Source organism: Vombatus ursinus, unplaced genomic scaffold (assembly GCF_900497805.2).
Source record: "Vombatus ursinus unplaced genomic scaffold, bare-nosed wombat genome assembly UNPS02014798.1, whole genome shotgun sequence".
Classification (NCBI taxonomy): Eukaryota; Metazoa; Chordata; class Mammalia; order Diprotodontia; family Vombatidae; genus Vombatus; species Vombatus ursinus.
In genome coordinates, this window is record NW_020954576.1 from 30,212,316 (window position 1) to 30,239,205 (window position 26,890).

Below are 26,890 nucleotides of genomic sequence, written 5' to 3' on the forward strand. Positions count from 1 at the left end.
AGAGGAGAGGAGAGGAGAGGAGAGGAGAGGAGAGGAGGGCATGCACCGTGCAAAGTGTGCACGCTTTGTGCTCAGAACCAAGGCTTCAGCGAAGTTGCTCAGTACAGCACAGGCAAGCGCTGCTGGAAACACTTTGGATTCATTATGAGTTTGATTTTGAATTGATTTTTGGTCATTGTGCATTCAGAAATCTTTTACTGTTGCCAAATTTTTCGTGACTCTATATTTAAGAAGCGCTCCAAGTCCAAGTCCTAGCTGCCCCAGCACACCCCAGTAAACAGACGTAATTAGGTCATGGAAAAAAAAACACCCAGTTACAGAATACTCAGTCAGATATAAAAATCAGGACTGAAATTGAAGGGGAAAATGAACTAGAACTAAACTAAACTAGAATTGTAAACTACTGATCACATCCTATACACCCTGACGGCTTTGGAAGCAGGTAAAACTGAACTCCTCCTTCCCTCCTTCCAAATTTCCCTATTTCTGTTCAAGAAATATCCACTATCTGTCAAAGAAAAAACCACTATCCTTCCAATCTCCTTGGATTCAAACCTTGGCCTTATCCTTTGTTCCTCATTTCCCCTCAACACACATATATCTAATAAGCTGCTAAATGTCACCATTTCTGCCTCCATATTGCTCTCATCCAGCAACCTATCTCTATTCACACACTTAGTTTAGTTCTGCATCACTTCCTACCTAGATTATTAAAAAAGCTTCCTTACTGGTCTCCCTGCCTCAAGTCTCTCCCCTCTGCTATCCATCATCTACCACACAGCTGACAAAGTGATTTTCCAAAGACATAGATCTCACCATGTGACTCTCCTACTTAATCAAACTCCAGTGGCTCCCTATTGTCTGTAAGATGAAACATAACCTCTTCTATTTAGCTTTTAAAACTTCCCATAGCCTGGCCCTAACCTATCTTTTCCAACTCCCCCTTCCACTTTCTGTGATCTAGCCAAAATGTCCTTCTCTATGTTCTTCACAAACAACACTCATTCTCTGCTTCCATGCCCTTGCACTTGCTTGCCCTCGTAATTGGAATACTCCCCTCTCATCTGCCTCATACAATTGCAATCCTTCTATTCCTTCAATATGCACTATCTCAGTTGGTGATGGCAACAATTCCCATGGATTTAGTGATCATCTCTATGCTAATGATTCCCAGAAATATATATCCAGCCCTAGTCTGTCTCCTGAAGTACAGTCATACATTTCCATCTGACCTTGGGCATCTTGAACTGGGCATCTCAAACTCAACACGTTGAAAATAGAACTTGCTATCTTCCCCAAAAATATTGCCCAAGCTTCTGAACTTCATTATTAATGTTGAAGGCACACAATCCATCTTGTCACTGGCTAGAAAACTTGGTGTTATCCTCAGATCCTAACTTTCATCCATAGCACATGGTCAATCGATTTTTAAATGTTGTCATTTCTGCCTTTATAGTATCTATTGTATACATGCTCTTCCCTCTACTAGTGAAGCTGCAACATTAATTCAGGTCAGTTTTCACCTAAACTGTTACAATAAATAGCTTTCTAAGTGGTTTACCTACCTCAAGTCTCTCCTACCTCTAATCAGCCTGCCACCATGATTTTTCTAAAACATAGGTCTGTCCATATCAACCAACTTCTTGCTTAGTGAGCTCCAATGGCTCCGGAATTCTCCAGAATTAAATATAAAGTTCCATATTTGAAATTTAAAGCTCTTCTCCACGAGCTACTATATAGCTACACTGACATACTTCTTCTTCCTCTCAAATGACATTCCTCCTGTGTCTGTGTCTACACTGACTATCCCCCATGCCTGGAATGCTCTTCCTCCTCCCTTCACCTCTTAATTTCCCTGGCTTTCTTCAAGACTCAACTCAAAACTGACCTTCTTCAGGAGTCATTTTCTGATCTTCTCAGCTGCTGATACTTCACCTTTCAGATATCTTTCTACCTACTTTGGATATAGCTAGTGTATACCCTGGTTATTTTCATAGTGTTTCCCCTATTAAAACGTGAACCCCTTGAGGGAAGGAATTGTTTGTGTCTTCTTGGCATTAGCACTTAGCACAGTTCCAAAGCACTTAATAAATTCTTGATGACTGACTGATTGACTCAAGCACCATCTTCTACATGAAACCTTCCCTCATCCCCTCAATTGCTAGTCTTCCCTCCTAAATCACCTTTTTTAAACTACTTTGTGTGTGTGTATGTGTATTATATGTGTACATATTGTGTGTATATATATTATATACATGTATATTATGCATTATATATATTTTTGTTTATATATGTATATATTTGCACATGTTCTCTTTATATTTATTCTTTATATACCTATGTATGAACTTGTCTCCCCCATTAGAATGTGAGTTGCTTGGGAGTAGAGATCTCTTCATTCTTATTATTCTCATCCCCAGTGCCTAGCACAGTCAAACTGAGACCTGGGAAAGACCTTAGCTGAGACCAAGGTCCCCCACTGCATCCTGCGACATCACTACTTGTCCTGATCCATATCTGGCCTCTGGACTCAGATGGCTCCGGAGAAGAAAGTGAGGCTGGTGACTTTGCACAGCCCTGCCTCACTTAAATCCAATTCACTTGCATGTCATGGCCTCACCTTCCTGTTGCCATGGTCCTCTTTGAGAACGAAGGACAAACAACAACAACAAGCCTAACACAGTGCTTGGCCCATAATAAGGACTTAATAAATGCTTGTTAATTCATTGATTGTTGGTTGAAGTGAGAATAAGTTAAAAGAAGGGGAAAAGAAGGATAGAAAAATGAAGGAAGGGAAAGAAAGATACTCCTGAGAGGCTCAAGAAATAGAGAAATGAAATTACAGACACCAGAAGGCTACAACTGCCTTCCTGCTCCCTCTGTGGGATATACATGCCTCAAAATACATACTAGTCAGGAAAAACAAACCAAAGGATCCATCTGTTATAGTTTGTCTTGTGAAGCTGTTTCTCTTCCATTTCTTGACATTTCACCCTTTAGATTTAAACAAAGTCACCAAAAAGGGAGGAATTGAATGGGAGTTTATAGGAACATGAATCAACTTCTTTTAAAAATCAGTCCTTGGTGACAGAGATAAAAAACAAAGTTGCTCTACCATCAATCATCCCTTCCTAACTTTAGATCTATTCAGTCAATATGAACTAGGGACCATGGGGAAAGCGAAGTCTTACAGATGCTCAGAGAGGGAAGCAACCTGCAGGCCTCAGTTTCCTCATCTGGAAAAAGAAGCCACTGGATTTGAGACTCTTTGGGATCTGCCACAGAGCACAATGCGAAGAGCGCTGGTTCTGGGTCAAGAAATCTTGGTTGGAATCTGTATCTGATGGATAGCATTTGTATGACCCTGGACAAATATATAATATCCTTGACCCTCAGTTTCCTCTATGTAAAATAAAAGGATGTAAAGAGGTGGCCAGTGAGTCCCTTACAGGTCTAGATCTATGACTCTATGGAATTTTTTTTTAAGGCAATTGGGGTCAAGTGACTTGCCTAGGGTCACACAGCTAGTAAGTGTCAAGTGTCTGAGGCCAGATTGGAACTCAGGTCCTCCTGACTCCAGGGCCAGTGCTCTATCCACTGTGCTTCCTAGCTGCCCAACCCTATGGAATCTTGCCCAATGTATTGTACTAAAGAAACCGAAAATATGCTTGTATCCTCTCCCCGCAACCTTACCTCACCTGTAAGAGCTTATGTTCAGTTCTGTCGTTTTTCAGGTGTGTCAGACTCTCCATAACCCCATCTGGGGTTTTCTCAGCAAATACACTGATGTGGTTTGCCATTTCCTTCTGCAGTTCATTTTACAGATGAGGAAACTGAGGCAAACAGGCATAAGTGACTTTGACTCCAGGCCTGGTGCCCTGTCCACTGCTGCCCCCAAAAGCTTGAAATAAACATTTTGTTATTATTCTTTCTTTTTGGAGGTCTCAATCATTATATAAGGGGAATTCAATTTCCAGTGAGCTGCTGGAAAAACTGAGTCAGAGGTGATAGCCAGAGACGGCAAAGAGGCTCTTCCTCGGCCCTCAGTCTGTCCTCCTCACCCGTCATCTATGGAGTGTTTACATTATATGCGATACTCCCGGTCGATGACTGGGCCTCTTCTCTAAAGCGCAGCTGCCAGAATCCTACGGGGTGACTGGGCAGGTTCTCCAAACACAATTTCCGCCCCTGTTTAAGAACCTTTCGCTGATCCCTGCAGAAGCGAGCGTCGTGCGCAGAGAGCTTCCAGAACTTCTCCCAGGTCGGGTTGGAGAGAAGCGCCTGCCTGGAAGAAAGAACTCAGCTGTCACAGCCCAGCCGTAGCGGATGATGAATGTGCAGGCTGGATCCGAACCAGCTTCCTGACAGTTGTGCAGTTTGGGGCTTTCATCTGCTGTCACAGAATACGTGTGCACTAATGCGGGCTACATGTACCAAATATTATGAGCCGTGAATCATCCCCTCATTGAGGGTGGGGGAAACTGCCCCTCTCGCCAGGGTGGAGGGCGACTCTTTGGATAAGGGTGCCCTCTCCTGGTCATCTGTGAACCCAGACCTCAGGGAGCCAGCAGGAGGGACCACTATGGAAACACTGGCTCACGTCTCTGCTTCCCAGTCCCTATCTTGCGGCTGAACCACTGATGAATAAACAGTGAGAGAAATCACTTTCCTAGAACCAAACGTCTTTCTTGCTCCAACTCTGCCTGTCTACACCTCCATCCTAGAAAAGCGGCAGTCAACGGGGTTAACTCAGAGGGCCCAGAGAGCCGACTTGTACTTTGAGCCTTTTCCCACAGGAATCTAACTAGTCAGTGAGTTCCAAGTCATTATTAAGCACTTACTATATACTAGGCACTGTGCAAAGAAAGTAGCAGAGCTGAATTACACCTTGAAACTCGGTCCTATTGCCTGGCCTTAGTGAAGTGTCCTGGCTTTCTTTTTGGGGATTACCTTGCTCTAAGGCACCGTCCTGTGGCAGAAAGAACACTGGACTTGAAATTGGAAAATGGGTTGGAGTTCCAACTCTCCTACTCAGTATGTAACCTTGGGTGAATCATTTCTTTGGAATAGTGGAAAGAGAGCTGTTTCTGAGTCTAAAGGTTCTGAGCTCAAATTCTATCCCTGAAACATTACATATGTGACTCTGGAGAAATTGTTTAACCTTCCCTGGGCATCAGTTTCCTTATCTATGAAGAGAGAGCCTTTGGAGTTTCATGAACCTTTAGATCTATAACCCTATGAAGGTTCATTCAACAACATTCATTCAAACATTTTTACTAGATGCCTACTGTGTGCAGATTACTGTTTGTTAGGTAGTGGGAAACATAGGAAGTTTAGATAAGGCATGGTCCATGACCTTATGGAGTTTATAGTTTAGTTGGGGAATAGATACAGATAGAAAAAAAACTAATATGTAAATAATACTTACAATTTTGTATATTGTATAATTATATGTAATATTATGTGTATATGTAATATTATGTGTATACATATATGTATGTGTGTGTGTGTCAAAGTTGGGGGTGAGGACTATTTCTCACCAGGATGAATTAAGAAAGATTTTTATCATATTTCAGTTGGGGTTAAAATTCAACATGGCTAGAAATTTAACAGGTAAAAAGAAAAAAGTGTGAGCAAAGGTACAGAGGATCCACGAGTACAAGGCATGATGTGAGACTGGGAGAGACGAGTAGACAAGTATGTCTGATGAAGAGAGTATACAGAGGTTATTAATATGTGACTATGCTAGAAGGGTTGTGTAGAATCAAATGGTGGAGGGCCTCACTTGTCAAGTAAAAGGATTCTGAAATTCATTCATTAGGCAATAAGGACCCACTAAAGATTTTTTAGCAGAGAAGTACCATGATGTATGAAAAAGACTATATTGGAAATAGTTCGAAGAATGGAAGAGAAAAGAAAATAAAACCATGAAGACCTTTGATAATACTATTACAACAGCCTAGGTGGCTGATGATGAATGCATGTACTAGAGTGTAAGAAGTGGTGATAGAGAGGAGGGGATGGATGGAGAGAGGCAAAATAGATAGAACTTGGTACCTGAGGGAATATGAGAGGCAAGACAGAGGGAAGGGTTCTAGAGGACCCCAGTAATATATTGGCAAAGAGTTAGAAGATCTAGATTTAAGTGATCTGTCCCTTGATGGATGTGTGTCATTTTAGGTTTAATTTCTTGAGGTTTAGTTTCCTTGTCTTCAAAATGGGAATGAAAATACCAGCCCTACTCCCTTCAAAGGATTCAGCTCATTTCAATTCAACAAATATTTATTAATAGGTAGTACCCATTGTCAGAAAACTTACAGTCTCTGCCCATTACCCCTTTTGGATTTTAAGACAGATGCAAATAATTAATATAAAGCAAAATATAATCAGCACAAAAGAGAGGTTGAGACAATGTGCCAAGAGAACTTTGAGTAGGGAAAGTTATGAAGATTGAATGTTAATTAAAATCATTTGAAAATTGTAAGCATTGTAGAAATAAACATGTGTGTGAATATCTATATCTATATATACACATATGCATATACATATGTATATGTATGCATATATGTTTCACTCAAAGGTTGAAGATCTTTGATATGACAGCCTTGGGGTCTGGATTCAAGTCCTGCCACTGACACACATTAGCCCTGAGGCCATAGGCAAGTTTCTTCAGTACTCCAGGATCACCTTGAGATTTATGATTTTACCTAAAATTATAAATTGGACCAATTGTCAAATGCAGAGAGATTCTGTAATGAGAGCTTCCCACACCAATGAATTTGTAAATCTGAGCTAAAAATAATAATTAAAAATTTTAAATAACTCAAAAGTAAAATATCCCTTAGTTGAACCAAGAAAGGGAAAAGGAAAGTTTCTAATGGTCTGATGGATTACCCATTTGCCTTCAGGATGGCTTTTTAAGATTTTCTTTTGTAAATATCACATTTATTCATCTATCCATTTTTCATGTCTTGAACTTCTCTACTCAATGGAAAGTAACCCAAATGCTGAAGAGACATAGGCAGTGAGAGTAAGGGAGGTATGCAGAGAAAGCTTAGAGCTAGATAGGAAATGAGAAATAAGGATCAAATTGGACAAGGAGTGCGGTTGGAAAATATGGAAAATGGAGTCAGAACTGTAGATTTCTAGACCACAAAGACAAAATGTACCTCTTCAGTACCATTGACCCCGAACCACTAACTCTAGCTACCTTATGTTTTCCCATTTTATCGTATCAAATCAAAATTTTTTTGAGGGATCATTAAATTTTTGCAACATTCTTGGAGGACATGCAAGTGAGTTATACTTTTCAGAAAACAGCAGCAAAAGGGTTAAAGCACGAAATGATGGACTAGGAGAAGAGTCTGTAACACTTAAGTGATTGACTAGGAATAAAGACATCTCAGTTTTTCATTCTGTAAAACCAAGATCCTATTGGAAGGTATATGGAGCTGTCAAACTGGGAATTTGAGTCTCAGTTCCAAAGCAGTTCAAAAAAGATTTTGGTCTCCTTTTTCTTCTTTTGTTCTGAAATTCTTAACAAAAGACATTTTTTGAGCTACAATAATTGACTTAGTTCGAAACTATTTTATCAAAAACTTTTCCATGCAATTAGGAACATGCAATTCAGTCCAGATAAGATTATGGGATTAGTTTAGAACCAATGACTGCATTTCCAAACAAGGAATAAGAAAGAACTTCTCCCCAAAGACTTTGAGAGAAACATTTGCACCCATTACAGGGATGAATATGGAGGAATGTTCTTTGTCAAGTGAGGAGTGTGTCCTAAAGGCTTAGTCTAGGCTAGTCAAATCCCAAAGAGAGTCCCTTGGATCTTCTGACCTAAAGCTGAAACATAAACAACAGTTTTAAAAATACATTTTACCTTGTCTGACATGACAAAAAATTAGTTAGTAGGCCAACATGTTCGAAGGATTGCATGGTCATAAATTTAAAGCAAGATGGGCACTTGGAGGTAATCTAATCCTACTCTTTCATTTTACATTTTAGGAAACTGAGACCCATAGGTATTAATTTGAAAAAAGGATACAGGGAAACAAACTACTTCTTGATGTCCAGATATCCCCTCTGGCTCAGGCTCAGCGCTCTGGAAATGCCAGGCATTTTGATGAGGGAGGACGATGTTAAGCTTCTACTGTGTGCTGAAGAGATACGAGAGAAATAAAGTAGTCGCCATAGTTGTTTCCCTCCAGGACCTTGTAATCTAATAGGGAAGAAGACATGTTCACCTATTCCTTTGTAGAAGGTTGGGCCCAACGGCATGTAAGAATGCATATGCTGGATTGTTTTGATGTATTGATTGGTTTTGCTGGTTTTTTTTCCTCTTTGTCCTTATTTTTAAGAAATCCTTTATTATAAGTCATGGCTCCCTGAGATGGGGAGGAGGAAGATGAAGACTACATGGGGAAATTTAGGTGGCATAAAATCTGAAGATATAAAAAATATCATTTAAGGGAAGCAGGACAAATAATACAGAGAATTATAGAATCCCGAAGTTGGAAAGAATCTGAAAGGTTATCATATCTAACTACATCAGTCTGATCACATCTATCTCTAGCATCCCCTCTTGAAGACCTTTATTAATGAGAAATTTACTAAATTGAAAGGTAACACATTTCATTTTTGGAGAAGGGATGATAATACATGAAACAGAAGCATATTAATCAATACTTCAACAAGAGAGATAGTACCTGTGATTTCATTGGTATAGATAACTCCCAGGCAAGGAAACTCCTTCCATCAATTCAGGTATTAAAAAAAAAATCTGAAACACTGAGAGATTAAATAAGTTGTACAAAGTCACACAATCAGTATGTAGAAGAGATAGGATTCAAACCAGGTCTTCTTGACTTTGAGGATAACACAATATCTACTAGGTTATATTGCTTCTTTTTAAGACGACTTCAAGATTCTGTGAGTGGTGTCATCAATGTGAATGGTGTCTCTACTGATTCCGATTTCAACTGGTCTAAGACTTGGTAAAGATGCTGTGTCTGAAAACTTCAGGCCAATTTTGTGGTAGGCTTCTTCAGACTTGGCTGGGTTGGTCTTTGCATAACCCAAATAATTCATTACAGTGTCCATATACATGTTATTTGTACATGCTAACATAGAACTATTCACATAATATAATGCAAAATGACAATTTTATACAGATCTATCCAAACCTAGAATCACAGGATATTAGGGTTGGAAGGGACCTTAGGAGGCTCTAGAGGATGAAGAGCTGAACTTGTAATCAGGAAAACCTGAGTTTGAATCCTGACTCAGACACCTTCTAGCTGTGTAACCCCTAGCAAATCTTTTAAGCTCCCTTAGTCTCAGTTTGCTCATCTGTAAAATGGGGGTAATACTATTACCTACTTCACAGGTTTTTTGTGATGATCAAGTAAAAATAACAGACGTAAAGCACCTTGTAACCTCAACAATACTATATAAATGCTAACTGTTTATTCCATCCTTCCAGCCAGGACAGAAATCTTTCATAGTATTTCTGAGAAGTGGTCATCTAGCTCCTGCATGAGCATTTTCATTGGCAAGGTTGTCACGACCTGATGAGGCAGCTTGCTCCACTGTTAGTTGGTCTAGTTCTACTAATTAGCAATTTCTTTTCTTAGATTAGTCCAAGATCTGCCTCTTTGTACCTTCCAGCCTTTGGGTTCATAAGGTTATGGAATCATACACCTAGAGCTTAGAGGGATGTCAGACAGCACTCAGTTCCATTTCCTCAATGTATAACTGAGCAAATCGAGGCCAAGGAGGAGATCTCCAGGGAAGGGGTGCCCCCCACTGCTGACACATCTCCTGCCTCTGAGATAGCCCCCCACCCCTGGGATAGCCCCCCACCTCTGGGATAACCCCTCCCTCTGAGACAGCCCCCTCACCCTGAGACAGCCCTTCCCTCTGAGATAGCGCCCCACCACTGGGACATCCCCCCACCACTGGGACAATCCCTTCTCCTGAGACAGCTCCCCACCCCTGGGACAGCCCCCCATTTCTGGCACATTCCCCACCCCTGGGACAGCCCACCAAGGTCACACAGTTAAGTATCAGAGGCAGAATTTGAGCACAGGTCCTCTGATTCTGGAACCAGGATTCCTTCCACTATCTCCCCTTGTCTCCACTGGACCAGGTTGCCTTCCATGTTTTATATGAATCAGATTTATGTTTGGAGCACAAGTCTATGTGTCAATATCACTTTTTATCTAGTAATTTTATCTTTATAGGGTATTGAAAAAAGCCAGCAAGGTGGCGCCACAGTGCACAGAGAGCTGGGTTTGGAGTCAGGAAGACCCAAGTTCAAATCAAGCCTTATACACTTACTAGTTGTGTGGCATCTAGCATCAGACACTGGCTGTATAACCCTAGGCAAGCCACTTAAGCTCTGCCTCAGCTTCCTCATCTATAAAATGGGAATAATAATAGCACGTATTAGCAACCTCCCAGGGTTGTTGTGAGGAGCAAATGAGATGATAATTTTAAAGCAACTGGCACAGTACCTGGCACATTGTAAGCACTATATAAATGTGGTTGTGGTTGTTGAGTTGTTTCAGTCACGTCCAATTCTTTGTGACCCCATTTGGGCTTTTCTTGGCAAAGATACTGGAGTGGTTTGCCATTTCCTTCTCCAGCTCATTTTACAGATGAGGAAACTGAGGCAAACAGGGTGAAGTGACTTGCCCAACATCAAACAGCCAGTGTGTCAGAGGCCAGATTGGAACTCAGGTCTTACTGACTCTAGGCCCAGCATTCTATCTACTATACTACCTTGCTGCTATGTTAGTTATTATTATTATTAGTTGTCATTGTTATTATTCAGTCACGTCCAACTCTTTGTTACCCTCTTTGGGGTTTTCTTGGAAAAGGTAGAGGAATAGTTTGCCGTTTCCTTCTCCAGCTCATTTTACAGATGAAGAAACTGAGGCAAACAGGGTTAAGTGACTTGCCCAGGGTCACACAGCAGATTTGAATTCAGGTCTTCTGTACTCTAGGCACATTACTGTATCCCCTGTGACACCTAGACACTATGTTGGCTAATATTATTTATTATTATCATTATCATTGTCATTATGTTAGCTAACATTATTTTTACTCAGAAAACATTTCTGTAGGCACTCTTGAAAGCTCACATTATCATCCTGGAACTTCCTTTGTACCTACCTAGAGATATGGATTTCAGAGCAGAAAGCATGTATAGTATAAAAGATCATAGGAGCTAATATTAGAATTGAAAGGGCTCTTATAAGCACCTAATCCAATCTCACCCTTTTGTCAGTGACTGAATTGAGGCCAAGGGAAGTTAAGTGATTTGCTTGGAGTCACACAGGTAATAAGTATCAAAGGTAAGATTTAAACTTAGATCCTCTGATTGCAAAGAACTCTGTCAAATAAGAAGACATCACCTATGTTTTCTTTCTATGGGGCTCAAAGGAAGAGGTGTAGAAGTGGTTCAGTCTTTTTTTCAGCATTGAGTTTCTATCCCCAACTGCTAAGAGGACACAGACTACTCGAGAACATCTTTTCACCTCTCCCTCTTCTTTTGCTCACTTCTTTTCTTGTCTTTTCAGCTCCAGGGTGGGTGGAATGATACTATTCTTGTTCCTTTTCTCCATTTTCTTGTCCTGATCTTCCCTCTCAATATTTCTTTTCTTTGGTGTCTGGTTTCTTTCTTCTGCTTATTTACAGTGAATAAGTGAATACAGAAGAGAGGATTCTGGGTCTGATTCCTTTCACTTTCAGGTAATTACTCAGCTCCATATCAGCTTTTAACAGTGTTGACTTTTCCAACTAGAAAGCAACTAATTAAAAAGACAACCCTGGCATTGATTTATGACCAAGCAGAGGAAAACAATACACAATAATGACATTGCTAATTTGTTTGGTTTTCCTCTATTAGGGAATACCTGTTTCAGTAACAAGAACCATTTTAGTTTTGCTAGGGGAAAATTCAAATGCAACAAACCTTTATTAAACACCTATAATCCACATGCCATTGCACTATGTGCAATGAGATAAAGGTGATATGAACCCTGTCCTCAAGGAACTTATATTCTCTTGATTGGGATGCAGCATATATACAGGAAATTTAATATGGTAAGATAAAAGGACTAGCTTTGGAGTCAGAAACACATGATTTTGAATCCTAATTTTAACACTTATTTCACCTTCTAAAGTGACATGTCCACCCATTTATATGGCACATTGGATGCTGAGGAAGAGTCCAAATGGGGTTGTGAATAAAAGTAAAAATAATAATTCAGTTATTAGCAATTTATTAAACTTCTTTAAATCTCAGTTTCTTGAGTCAAAAAATAAAGATAAATTTGTTCTATTTAGCCCTGGAGTACTGAACCAGGAGTAATGACTGGAAGTTACAAAGAGCCAAATTTAGCCTTGATGTTGGGGGGAAACTACAAAAAAAAATAAAATGCCTAACAAGTGAAGGTATACAAAAGTAAAATAAGGTCACTTAGGGTGGGGGTTGGAGTTTTCCTGTCATTGGACATGATCAAGCAGAGACCAAAAGACTAGCTCATGGGTATGTTATAGTGGGGATTCCTTTCAGGAATTGGTTGGACTAGAAGTATATACATACACATGCTTTCCAACTCTACAATGTGATTCTGGGATAGACTCTGAGAATGCCCTGAGACTGGAAATATAGTTAGGTAGTCTTTGATATCTTAGTTTCCTTTGTGGGGGTGGGGTGGTAATAATGTCACTTGTGTTATTTTCTAATATTTTAGAATTTTCCATTCTTTAAGATCCCCTGAATATTGATTCCCAGGTGCCTTTAAGTTAGTGTTGCTTCCAATACAAATTTCTCCTTTATATATTTGGTGTAGTTCAGTTGTTTCCCAATTTGACTTCTAAAGTGATTATTTCCACTCCTTCATACGACGCATTGAATACTGAGGTAGAGTCCAAATGGGGACGTCTCATTGTCATCAATGAAGAAAAGGGATCATTATACAAATTCTGGCAGAGCTGTTCCATTTCAAAACTATTTGGCGTCTTTCTATAAAATATTCTGAAAATGCTCTGTCTTATATGGCTTAACACCAGAGATTGTGTGGGGTTTTTTTCATTGTGTTTTTTTAAATGGTTTTTGCAAGACAATATCATTTATAATTTTCCATCATCTTTATTTATAATGCTTTGCAAACAAATTTATACTCAAAATAAGTGTTGCCCTTGGTTGCTATGTTTTTCTGCTTGGCAAGGAAATTGCATGGTTGCTGATAGTATAGTTTTCTGTCCTTTCTACTTTTTATTGTGGCAATTGTTTTGCAGTTATTAAATATTCTGTAACATGGCAATTCTTGAACTCGATATCTTTATTTGTATTCATTTCCCACTTTTGAGATTCAACAAGTCATTTTAATAGGTCAGGTTACAGATGTTATAATTGCATGCAGAGCTGTTTTGTCATCTTTATCCTTCCATTTTGGTGTTGACTTTGCATGTTGTTGTTACTGTTGAGTCCTTTGCAGGCACGTCTGACTCTTTGTGACTGTATTTGGGGTTTTTGGCAAAGATACTGGAGTGGTTTGCCATTTCCTTCTCCAGCTCATTTTACAGATGAGGAAACTGAGGCAAACAGGGCTAAGTGACTTGCCCAGGGTCACACAGCTAGTATCTGAGGTCAGATTTGAATTCAGGTCTTCCTGACTCTAGGACTAGCATGCTATCCACTATGCCACCTAGCTGCCCACATATACATATACATACACACACATATGTGTGTGTGTAATATTTGTGCTCTACGTATATGTAAACTAATACTCATTCTACTATTAGATTATATTATGTATGTGTATGCTTGTGGGGAGTGTATGTACATATTGGAGGGCTGTGCATGTATGTATGCATGCATATATGTAAGCATATGTATATGTATGTATTTGGGGACTGGCCAGGCCCAGCTCCTATGAGTGTGCACAGTTATGCTTGCATGATGCAGTGTCTACTTCGACTGATAGTAGAAGAGTCAATCTGAGCCTGAACCAGCATACTGTCGATAGTCAGTGATGAGCCAAATCTCTATCTCTTTCCTCCCTCCCAGTGATTGAGGAAAGACATGTTTGGGCAGGAACAGAGGCCTCAGGTTAAATTTAATCTCCCTGCTCAGTCTAGTATGTGTGCTGTGAATATAAGTTTCTGTTCTTTGCCTCTTTGTGTCTGTTTTTTCTCATTCTTAAGGGAAGGAGTATGGGTGATGGCTGCTGGAGATGGCTATGATCTTGTAGACTTTGAGAAGTTGGAGGAGAACTTGGGGTCCTGGACCTGGAATCTAGGCCAAATTTTACCAACAGTCAATCTGAAGCCAATGTACTCATAAGGATAAAGATCCAGCCCAACATGACACAGACCTGACGGGATAAACAGTGACCTGTCCATCAGCTCTACCACGTTCCAAAGTGAACGGGGTGAGGGGAATGTTTTGTAGCAGAGGCTTCTCTCTAGGGACTGAGGTAGAAGAGTGTGTGCCCCCAGGCATGAGGATAAACACTTTGTACTTTTGTTCTAGCTCAGTAAATATCCTTTTATAAAATCAAATCAATTTTAATTGGCTAAGTGAAACTGGAGCACTAATCATTAGCCAGTATCAATGATAGCAGGAACTAATTCTAACTGCTTCTATAAGACCCCATTCCTATAGCCTCAATGCAGCTGATTTTAACAAATTCTGCTCTAGAAGCATCCTGTCTCACCATAACTGAACAATACCAGAGTGGATGCCAAATGCACACATTCATTTCAAGCTCCATTAGAGACTGAGGGTGAAAAAAAACCTCTTGATATCTACTAATGGAACAAAAAGGAGAAATATAAATCATGGCTTGCGGCTTGTTGATAGGAAAGGGAAAGTGCATTTTGGTGAATTGAGAACTATTTGAAATGGCTAGACTTCACAAATTCTGAGCTAGGCATTCGCCTTGTGGCGTTGGTTTTGGATTGGTTTTTTTATGTGTTTGTTTGGTTTTGGTCTAGAACTGTAATTTCATCTGTGCATCAAACTCCCAGTGTATAAACTCCCTTCCCTAATGCAGATTGTTAGCCTGTCTGTGCCATAGTCTTAGAGCCGAAGTGTCAAACTTGGGGCCCCCGTATGTATACAGCCCACGACACTCCAGACTGCAGCCCCAGCCACATTAAAATGTAATTGGGAAATACTTAACAAAATTATATATAACATAATTAAATATAGATCGTGAGCTCCTTGAAGGCAGCTTCCATGCATTTAGTTAATATCACTACATAGACAATTTCCACATCTACGTATCTAATTTTAGATTCTCTCCTGAGCTCCAGTCTCATATCACCAACTGACTTCTGGACATCTCAAAGTGGATATTCCATAGGCATCTCAAACTCAATATTTCCAAAACAGAACTCATTACATTTTCCCCAAAACAACTCTTCCCTTCCAAACCTCCCTATTAATGTCAAAGGTACAACTAACTTCCCAGTCAGCCAGGCTCAAAACCTTAGCATCTTCCTCAATTCCTCACTCATACTCACCCCACATGTCCAGTCTGTTGACAATTTTTTTATTCCTAACTTTACAATATCTCCTATATATGTCCCCTTCTCTCTACTCATGTAGCCACCACCCCAGTGCAAACCTTTGTCAACTTACTCCTGGGCTACGAAAATGGCCCATCTCCCCACTTCATCTTTCCCTTCTCCAGCCCCATCCTCCATTCAGCTGCTAACGTGCTCTTCCTAAGTGAGATCTGACCGTGTCACTCTTATTCAATAAACTCCAGAGGCTCCCTGTTATCTCCAGGATCAAATGGAAAATCAGTTTGACATCTAAAGCCCTTCACAGCCTGGTCCCTTTCTGCCTCTCCAAGTCTCCTTACACTTTACTCCCTTCTCCATACTCTAGATCAGGCTACTCTGGTCTACTCTCTGTTCATAGTCTCCCCACTCTCTGCTTTTCACTGGCTGTCTTCCACACTAGCAAGTTTTCCCTCCTCTCTTCCAGCTCCTTGGTTCCCTGGCCTCCTTCAAGACTCAACTCAAATTTTTCTGTTTGTAAGAGGCTTTTCTCAGTCATCCTCTACCACCGGTGACTTCTTTCTGAGACTGTTGTCCATTTATATGATATATATGCAAATACACATATATACATGCAAATACTCATATATGCTCATATGTATTACATGTAAATGTATTATATTGTGACGTATGTAGTATACCACTATTTGAATATATTTGCATGGTATAATGCATATATTATATATGGGTATATATCAGCATATATAAAAGCATATATGCAAATTCACATGTGTGCGTTTATATGTAACATATAACATATACATATATATCATTATGTATTATAGTGGTGTCGTTCAGTCATTTCAGTCACGTCCAACTCTTTGCAACCTTATTTGGGGTTTTCTTGGCAAAGATATTACGGTGGTTTGCCATTTCCTTTTCCCAATCATTTTATAGAAGAAACTGAGGCAAACAGGGCTAAGTGACTTGCCCAGAGTCACTCAGCTAGTAAGTGTCTAAGACCAAATCTGAACGCAGGTCTTCTTGACTCCAGGCCTGGCACTATCCAGGGAACCACCAACTGCCCACATATGTGTGAGGTGCATAGCTATTTGCACACATATACATCTGCATGTGTATATATGTGTGTGTTTGTCAAACAGACAATTTTCCATTTGATCCTGTAGATAACAGGGAGCCTCTGGAGTTTATAGAATAAGAGTGACACAGTCAAATGTCACTTTAGGAAGAACACTTTGGCAGCTGAATGGAGGATGTACTGGAGGCATGACATACATACATATATGCATGCATATATACCATAGAAGTTATATATATTATGTACACAAATGTATTTAAGATATTATATAGTTAGTTGCACATTGTCTCCCCCATTAGGATGGATGCATCTTAAGGACAGAGACAGTGTTTTTTGCCTTTCTTTGCATCCCTAGCACTTCAAACAATGCCCAGCACGTAGTAGGCACCAAATAAATGCTTTTTAACTGACTAATCACTTGATGCCAATATGACTTATTGTCTTCGTCCTCTGTGTACGGCCTGTCTCCCATTCCTGTGATGTTCTTCTTGCATCTTTGTCCCACTGAATCCTTAGCTTCCTTTAAAGCACAGCTCAGGTCCTGCTTCCTACAGGAAGTTTTTTTCCAGATCACATCTGTTGTTAGTCCTGTTACTGGAATTACAGCTAGTTCTGCATAAACACCAATAAGAAATTCTATTAAATGGCAGCATTATTTGAATTCACATTATTCAGTCAATAAACAAATATTTATTAAGCACCTACTATGCCTCAGGCACCATGCTAAGTACTAATCTATTCTAGTATAATATTTGAAGTATAATTATATGTAAAATATGGTAATTGGTTCCAGGCTAATGGAAATATTCAGAGCAAATTTGAATAATGCCACCACCTCACACTATTCATTATTCACACAAATACAACCTAGCTACTTTGTACTTGCTCTATATAGATTTTGCATTTGGTTGTCTGTGTACATGTTGATTTCCATCATTAGAATATAAGCTAGGAATGCTAGGTAGGAATGGTTTCAATTTTGTCCATCAAAAGGTCGGTTAGAAAGGGGGTAATCAGAAGCAAGTACTTCTGAGGAGGGTTAGGGTCAAAAGAAAGAATAGAATAAATGGGGGGCAAGATAAGATTAAGGAAAATAGAGTTAGTTTTTCACAGCATGTCTACTATTGAAGTATTTTGCATAACTGCACATATATAACCTATATTTAGTTGCTTACCTTATCAATGAGGGTGGGGAGGGAGGGAGGAAGGGAGAAAATTTGGAACCCAAAGTTTTAAAAACACATGTTTAAAAAAAGTGTTTTCACATGCAACTGGGAAATAAGAAATACAGGAAATGGGGTACAGAAATCCATCCTACCCTACAGGAAAATTGAAGGGGAAGGGGATAAGAGAAGGGGGGGGAGAGATAGAAGGGAAGGCACACTAGGGGAAGGAGTATTCAGAATGCATGCCATCTTGGGGTGGGGGGAGGGGTGAGATGGGGTGAAAATTTGGAACTCAAAATCTTGTGGAAGTAAATGTTGAAAACAAAAAAAAAATAAAAATTACCATAAAAAATAAAATAAAATTTTTACATCTATAAAAAAAAAAAGAAAAAAGAAAAAAAAGGCCAGTTAGGCTGAAATAGACTATGTGACTGGGAATAAAATGCAATTGGTTTAGACAGCCAGATACAGAGAAATGCCAGAAATGCCAAAAAGACGTTTGTATTTTTTTTTCTTAGCTAGTAAGGAGCTATTACAATTTCTCGAGCAGGAGAATGACATGGTCACCGTGACCTGCTCTTTAGGAATATCAGTTTGGCAGCTACGTGGAGGATGAATTGGAGAGGGGGCTGACTAGAGTCAGGGGATCAATTTGAGAGGCTATTGTCGTTGTCCAGATGGAAGGTGGTCAGTGCCTGAACTAGGAGAATGACTGTTAGAATAGGAAGAAAGAGAAAAAAATTGAGAGATGTTGCAGAGGTAGAATTGATAGGACTTAGAAACTGACTGGACATTGTCAGTGGAGGAGGAGTGTTTAGGGAGACTGAAGAGTTGAGACTGATGAGGGACAGCGAGGTGATGAAATGGATAGAGAAATAGGCTTGGAGTCAGGAAGAGCTGAGTTCAAATCCAGCCTCAAGCACTTGCTAGCTGTATGACTGTTCAAGTCAGTTAGCCTCTAGTTTCCTCATCTGTAAAATGGGGATAATAATAGCACCTACCTCCCAAGATTGTTGTGAAGATCAAATAATATAATGTATATAAAGCACTTAGCAGAGCGCCTGACACATTGTAGGTGCTATATAAATGTTATTATTATTATTATTATTATTATTATTATGAATTTATGAACCTGGGTTACTAGAAGGATGATGATGCCATGATAGAAACAGGGAAATTAGGAAAAGGTTAGTTCCCATTCTAGGTCTTTGCTGATCCCCTGAGCTATAGTACCTTCTCCCTCTTGAGATTATTTTGCTTACTTTGTACATTGCCTGTATTTATTAATTTGATTTTGTGTTTTGTTCTTTCCATAAAATTAAAACTCTTTGAGGGAAAGATCTGTTTCATTATTGTACTTGAATACCAATCACCTACCATAGCTCCTTGCACATGATAAGCGCTTAGTAAATGTTTGTTTTATTGAGTTGAAGCTAGTTCATGGATACAATGATACTAAAAACAGCTAGAATTTTGAGACATTGAATTCCTTTATGGGTCTTGGTTTACCCTTTTTGTGAAATAGAGTGAATATTTGCCATTTTTCTGCCTCAAAGAGGTCTATGAAGACCTCAGGAGCAAACTCCAGGGATAGAGTTAAAAGTCACTTCTAAGTTGGAAATAAACACCCATGGAATTTCAGGACGATTCAATACTGCTACTTAATCCCCCTAAAAAAATAGAAGTCCCTTTCTCCATCAACACCTAGAAGCATCCTCTCTCAATCGTTAAAAACTTATCTTTTAATCATTAAAGACTTATTGTTTCCCAGGACTATAAGGAACTTATGGGAATATTAGTGCAAAGCTAAACTAAGGCTATCCATTATCATTAAAAATATTAGCCAAACAGAAACAAAATGAAACAAAAACCCACTCCCTAGCCCTCCTTTCTGAAGGGGATTATTTCCAAATGGTCCCATCTTTCATTGTTCATGGACACAAGATCTAACATTTGACAGATATTACCACCTACTGGGCAGCTCCTAACAGTGCACTTCAGGCCTTATGATCAAGAGAAATTCTTTTTCTCTCTCTTGCTTCTCTTTTCCCTCCAAAGAACCATTTCTTCTGTACCACTGGCATTTCCCCCTATATTATTTCTGAATCTGAGTCTGTTCTTTTGGACGATAATGAGAGACATAGAACTTTTTCCTCATGCAGGAAAATTAAGTTACAACAGGCAGCTGCCTCCCTCAGTTGGATGACGTTCCTCAACACCAGAGAGAGGGCTTGGGTTCCAGTGAATGTGACCTCTCCATGTGGGAGTGAAGGCATTCTGAAAAGTTGAAATAACTTGACTAAATTAACTAGGAAGTTAGGCCTCAGTTGCAGGAGATACAAAGCTTAAAAGAGGTACAGTCCTGCCCTCATGTATCTTATACTCTAATATAATCCTATGACATAGGCCACATATACACACATATGCTAATTGTCTGCTTTTGTCATGGAACCTCCGCTTGTAACTTAGAGCATGCCTGAGTCTCAGAAGTCTGTGTGACTTGCACATGGCCACACAGCTAATAAATAACAATGGTAGGATTTGAACCGGCTTTTTCTAACTATAGGTCCAGTATTTGATACAATATGCCATGTTGCTTCTAAAGTAACTTCAATATACAAAATTACTTAATAGTATATTAGAGATTGAGAAAATAAAGTGCTCTGTGAGAGCTGAGTGGGAGCCCAAAGCAGTATCTTTACAGAGATTATATAGTATTTACTATGGATGTAAAGGTCTGATTCAACTGGTAGGGTTTGGGGGGGAGGGGGCAGAAAGCTTGGGGAACTGTTTTTCCCCCAGAAGGTGTCTGCATTTCTGTATTTAGCTTACATGAAATCAGCCCTGATGTGCATGCCTAGATTACTGTCCTGCCAAGTTTTCTGACTTAGCCTCCCTAACTTGTATTTCTTCCAAATCTAGTATTATCCTAAAGTACCATTTCGGTTGTGCTTCTCCCTTATTTTAAATAATAAGAATTCACTGGGTCTCTGTAGCTTAGTGAATAAAGTCTAAACTCCTTATCTTAGAATTCAAAGCCATACAAACTCTTGCCTTGATCTACCTTTGTATTTTCCAATATTCCTTTTATATAAACCATATGTGCATCCCCATTGAACTGTTCATTGTGACCCAAACATGCATTTTACTTTTTCATTTCCATAACTTTGTCCATACTACTGCCTCAACCAATAATTTCTTCCACTCTTCCATAAAATTTTCATCCATCAAGATCCAGCTGAAATGATACCTCCTTCATCAAAACTTTTCCCAGTCACCCCCAAGCATGTAAGTGACCTCTCCTTCCCACTTAGCTTATACAAGCTTTCATAAATAGCACTTAGTGTTACCATTTCAGGCGCACACAAGGATCTCAGATTTTGAGGCAGAAGGAATCTGCCCCAAGATCATCTACTCAGTCTGTCAGTACGCATTTATTAAGCACCTATCATATGCTAGACAGGGACAACACAGTGGATAGAGCACCAAGCCTGGAGTCAGGAAGACCTGAGTTCAAATCTAGCCTCAGACACTTAGTAGCTGTGTGACACTGGACAAGTCACTTCACTCTATTTGCCTCAGTTTCTTCATCTGTAAATGAGCAGAAGAAGGAAACGGCAAACCACTCCAGTATCTTTGCCAAGAAAACCCCAAATGGGGTAACAGAATCAGACATGACTCAACAGCAACATGTGCTATTCACCATACTAAGAACCAGGAATACAAAGAAATAGAAAAGACAGTCCCTGCCCTTGAGGAACTCACACATGGGGGGAGTCAACATGCAAATAACTATGCATGACTAAGCTAAATGCAGAATGAATTGGAAGTAATCATCAGAGGGAAGACATTAGTATTAATAGGGATTGGGAAAGGCTTTCTGTGGAAGATAGGTTTTTAGCTGGGACTTGAAGGAGGTAAAGAATGAGGAGGGAGAGTATTCCACTCATAGAGGACAGCAAGTAAAAATGCTAGGAGTAGGAAAATGAAGTGTCTTGTTTGAGAAACAGGCAAGAGGCCAGTGCTACTGTATTGAAGAGTATATCTTAGATCTATAAGGTGTAAGAAAAATATAAAGCTGTGAGGGGAGCAGGTTTTGAAAGGCTTTGAATGCCAAAAAGAGGATTTTAAATTTGTTCCAAGAGTTCTAGGAAGCTGCCGAGTTTATTGAGTTAGCAGGTGACATGGTCAGATTTGAGTTGTAGGAAAATTAATTTGACAGCTGAGTGGAAGATAGACTGAAGGGAAAAGTGACTTGTGAAATACAGACAGACCCAAAGGCTATTATGATAGCCTAGGAGAAGGCTATTGGTGATAACAGTGCAGGCGATGACAACCTGTACAAATGTGATGGCAGTATTAGAGGAGAGAATGTAAAACCTAGAGGTCTTGTTAATAGATTGAATATGAGGGATGAAGGAAAGTGAAGAGTTGAGGATAACACCTAAGTTGTGAGCCAGGAAACCTGGGAGGATGTTGGTGTCCTAGACAGTTATAAAGAAGTTTGGATGGGGGGATAGTGTTGGAGAAAAAAATGAATTCAGTTTTGGATATACTATGTTTAAGATGTTGACAGGACATTCATGTGTAGATGTCTAATTAGAGGTTAGAGGTGCAAGACTGAAGGTAACAGAGAGTTTTGGGCTAGATAAATAGATTTGCCAATCATCGGTATAGAGATGATAATTGAATTCATGGGAGTTGATTAGATCACCAACTGAAATGACATACAGCAAGAAAAGATGAAGGCCCAGGACAGATCCCTGTGGGACACCCACAATTAGTGGATGAAAGCTGGATGAAGATCCAGCAAAGGAGCCTGAGGAGTGTTCAGATAAGTAGGAAGTGAACCAGAAGATAGTAGTATCCCCAAAACCTAGAGAAAAAAATATTGAGGAAAAGAGGGTGTTTGACAGAGTCATAGACTACATACATAGAGTGCAAGGAGGATGAGAGTTAAGAAAAGGCCATTAGATCTTGCAGTTAAGAGATGACTGGTAACTTTGGAGTAGTTTCAGTTAAATGATGAGATTGGAAGCCAGACTGTAGAGAATTGAGAAAAATTGAGGAAAGTAGAGGTATCTATTGTATGTACATGGCCTTCCCAAAGAGTTTAGCTGCAAAAGTAAGGAGAGATATAGGCTTAGAGAAGGCATGGATGGATCAAATAAGGGTTACTTCAGGATGGAGGAGATGTGAGCATGTTTGTTAACAGTAGGGAAGCAGTCAGTAGACAGCCAAAAACTGAAGACAGATGAGAGTAGGAATGATAAAGGAGACAATGTCTTAGAGAATATGGGATAGAATGGGATCACTTGTGCAGGTAAAGGGATTAACCTTGGCAAGGAAAAGGGCCACCACTTCAAGGGAGACAGGGATGAAGGAAAAGGCGGTGGCAGAAAGCATCTGAATGATGGAAAATAAGGAGGAGGGGAGAAGAGGGAGCTCTTGGCAAATGGCCTCAGTTTTTTTTTTCAGTAAAATATGAGGAAAAATTCTCAGCTGAGAGGGTAAAGGGAGGGGAAAGCATGGGAGGTTTGAGGAGGGATGAAAAAGGCTTGAAAGAGTCACTGTGGTGAATGAGTGGGATAGTGAGTTAATTAGGGAGGTGGAAAAGAATTGCCTAGGAGCGATGAGGCTCTTTATGTTGATATCTAATTTCAACTAATAGATTCTATGCTTTGTTATTACAGAATATCAGAACTGGAAGAGGCCTCAAGTACTAATGAGTTCAATTTTTCCTTAAGGATCCTTTCAGGAACAATTGGTCATTTAGCCTCTGTGAGAAGGGAAATACACTTATGATTCTCAATGAGAAGTACTTTTGTTGCTGTGCTAGACACATTTCTTTCTGTATTCAGATTATCTGTTAAAAATTTTTCATCTTTTTCTTTTGGTTTGTTAAATAAGCTTCTCTTTGGCATTCTATTGCAGGATTCCACTTGCTTTGAAAAGGAAAACTAAATTTATGCGTAGCTGAAATTGGAAGGTGAGATCACTATGCACCACACCAAAAGATGTTTGCTTCTGGAGTCAGCACTGAGTAGTTATGTAAGGTCCTTTGTTTTTGATGTCTGCTTAATAAATCTATTAAGTGGTTTAAAAAAGGGCAGTTAGGTGCTGCAGCGGCTAGATCACTGGCCCTGGAATCAAGAGGATCTGAGTTCAAATTTAGCCTCAGACACTTGACACTTATTAGCTGTGTGATGCTGGGCAAGTCACTTAACCTTGATTAACACACACACACACAATTGGATGGACCTTGCAGGTCATCCATTCTACTTTTGAACATTATAATGCTTAGGAAATTTTATGGAGCCAAATGTGACTGTGGGTAACTTCTGTTTATTGTTCCTAATCATGTCTTCTGATGACAAACAAATTTATCTTTTAGCACGCAGAGAAATCAAATACACAGCTCAGGGTATGCATGCAGCCCACAACACTCCCAAGTGCCACTCAAACCAAATTAAAATGTAATAGGGAGGGGCAGCTAGATGGTACAGAGGCGCTGGCTCTGGAGTTGTATTTCCTTTTAGGCCACATCTCTCCCTCTTGTTGACAAGAATAGTATGAATGATTTTGTCTAATTTTTGGCTAAAATTTAGGTCTTTTGTGTTTGCAACAATTCCTAGATCTACCAGTTGAGTGAAACTGTCAAAAACAAAATTAATCTGGAATGATCTGTTCTTGATGAAGTCATGTTTGCACTTCTCTTTCCAAATCCTCACAGACCATATTTTTACTAACAATTTTGCCAGAAGTTGAAGTCGAGTTCATGAGCTTACAGTTGATAGACTCCCTCTTCATTTTGTGAAATTCATGACATTTGCCCTTTTCTGATCCTCTGGCATGTGTCCCATTTTTAAAAATTATTGACAGCGGGATCAACTGTAATGATACATCTTCCCCAGTCCTGGTGTTCACAGGCCAGTGAATCTTTTGATCTTCCACAATAGATAAATATTTATTGAATGGATGAAAAGGTGAACAAGTTCTGATGAAGGGGGAAACGGTTGTTTTGTATAGGTTAATAAAGGCAACAAGATCTGTTAAAGGTCCTTATGAACTTTAAAATGTGAATTTCACCTACTTCTTGTCATGAATCAATACCAATAAGGGAAAACAGTTATGAACTTGTCATCATTAGTTTTTGTTTCCTTTCACTGTAAGAATTGTAAATCAATCTGTGAGGCTATTCATTCAAACTTCAATATCAAACATGATAGTTTTGGGAGACACGTGGACTAAACATGTTTTCAGTTTCCTTATATTTCTTTGGTATCACGAAGTACCTACCATAGTGAAACTAAATTTTTGACACCTTTCAAGTGACTTTGAACACAGTTAAAACATGCTATTTGTTGTTCCTATTCATTATTTTCCTAGTAGAAAAGTTCTTCTCTCTTCTCCCTACTCTCCCTCCTCCCATTTTCCTTCTCCCCAGTACTTTGGCTTTTAAAAATGTTCAAGAGAAAGCTTCAATAAGTGTTTAAAGAGAAGCAGTCCAAAAATATAATGGTAGAGCAGGCATTTTAACTGCATGAATATTTTCCCAAAGTCCAATAAGAAATGACAATGTGTCATAAGTATCGTCAGTAGCATTGCCTGAATTTGCACATTTTATATCTTATTCATGAGCTGGATAAAAGTTCTAAGTCTGCCCAACGTTTTCCAGTATGACATGCCATTCTTTTGATGCTAGGTTAAAAAAGAAAAACCTATTAGTTTCAGCAAAAACTAATCTAAATTAAAATAAACAAAAGAACATAAGGATTTATCACATACTTAGTTTTTCAATCACAATGGAAATGATATAAACATATATATACATATGTAACATGTTTGTGTATGTATAGAAGAAGGATGAATTTTTAGGAGAAATATAATGAATTTTGTTTCAAACGTATAGAATTTGAGATGCCTATGGAACATCCAATTTGAAAGGTACAATAAGCAGTTGGTAAAGTGGTACCAGGGCTGAAGAGATAAGACTGGTTATGTCAATTTTTAAGTCATTTGTAGAAAAATTTTAACTAAATCAATGGGAAATGATGTGATTACTAAGGGAAAATGTGAAAGGAAATGAGAGAATAGAATCAAACTCTGGACTGAGGCTTGGGAAACAGTAAGTTAGGGGGAAAGGATATGGAAAATGAGTCAACAAAGGAGATTTGGGAAGAGATCAAGGAGAAAACATATCATGAAGACCTAGAGAAGAGAGAGTATACAGCAAGAGAAGTTTATTGGCCGTGTAAAATTCTTCAGGTAGGTAGGGTAGAAAAGGACCAGGAAAAGACCATCAGATTCAACAATTGAAATGGTAACTTTAGAAAGAACATGGTCAGTTGAGTGAAAAGGTAATTGAACTAAGAGCTGTTGTGTCTACTAGCTAAATTAAACCAAGGAAGCATGCTGGTGAGTTCTACTGAACCATGGTTTAGAAATACAGTCCCACAGTACCTTACAGGGTACACTATTAATAATGAGGATAGCTATCCCTCCTGGGACACAACCTGCAAATCTAGGAATACCACATTGGAGAAGTAGCCCAAAGGGGATCAAATGTTACACATGACTTTCTTCAACTCTATTCATCAGAAGTTGAGTAAAAGCAGAAGGTTGGAGTAATCTAACACTAAGGATGAATGGTAATAGGTACAAAAAGCAAGTAATTTGAAAGTAGATCATAATGTAGAGTTGACTCAATTAGCTATGGAGGTGAGATTGAGAAGGAAAGAAAATGAAGTCAGAGTATGACTAATGGTCTAAAAATGTATTGAGGAGTGAAAGAATGGGAGACCTCAATGAGGTCAAAGAATAAGTATAGGAGGAGTGAGGCATAAAGAAAGATGAAATGATTTGTTATAGTTAGAGCAATGTTGGAGTTTTTAATCAAGGAAGTAGAACATTTATAGTGAGAGCCAATGCATGATCATCCTTGAGTGTAGCTAAGGTGGGATGATAACCACCCTCCAGTCTTTTTAAATACTTTAAATACCATCTCCCTATACTAGAAACATGCACAATTACTCAGTGCTTCACTTGGCCCCTCTAGCTTCTAGTTTATTTTAATTACCAGGTTACCAGGACATAA

The 26,890-nt window shown here is 39.2% G+C and overlaps 1 long non-coding RNA gene across 1 annotated transcript in view; it reads left to right on the plus strand.

Moving 5' to 3' along the window:
- The window catches only part of LOC114049508, a 56,639-nt gene that overhangs the window by 10,999 nt on the left and 18,750 nt on the right, over nt 1-26,890 (plus strand). The window contains exon 2 of the long non-coding RNA XR_003569869.1: nt 23,728-23,782. This is a non-coding gene — a long non-coding RNA (uncharacterized LOC114049508). The remainder of the gene's footprint in view (nt 1-23,727; nt 23,783-26,890) is intronic.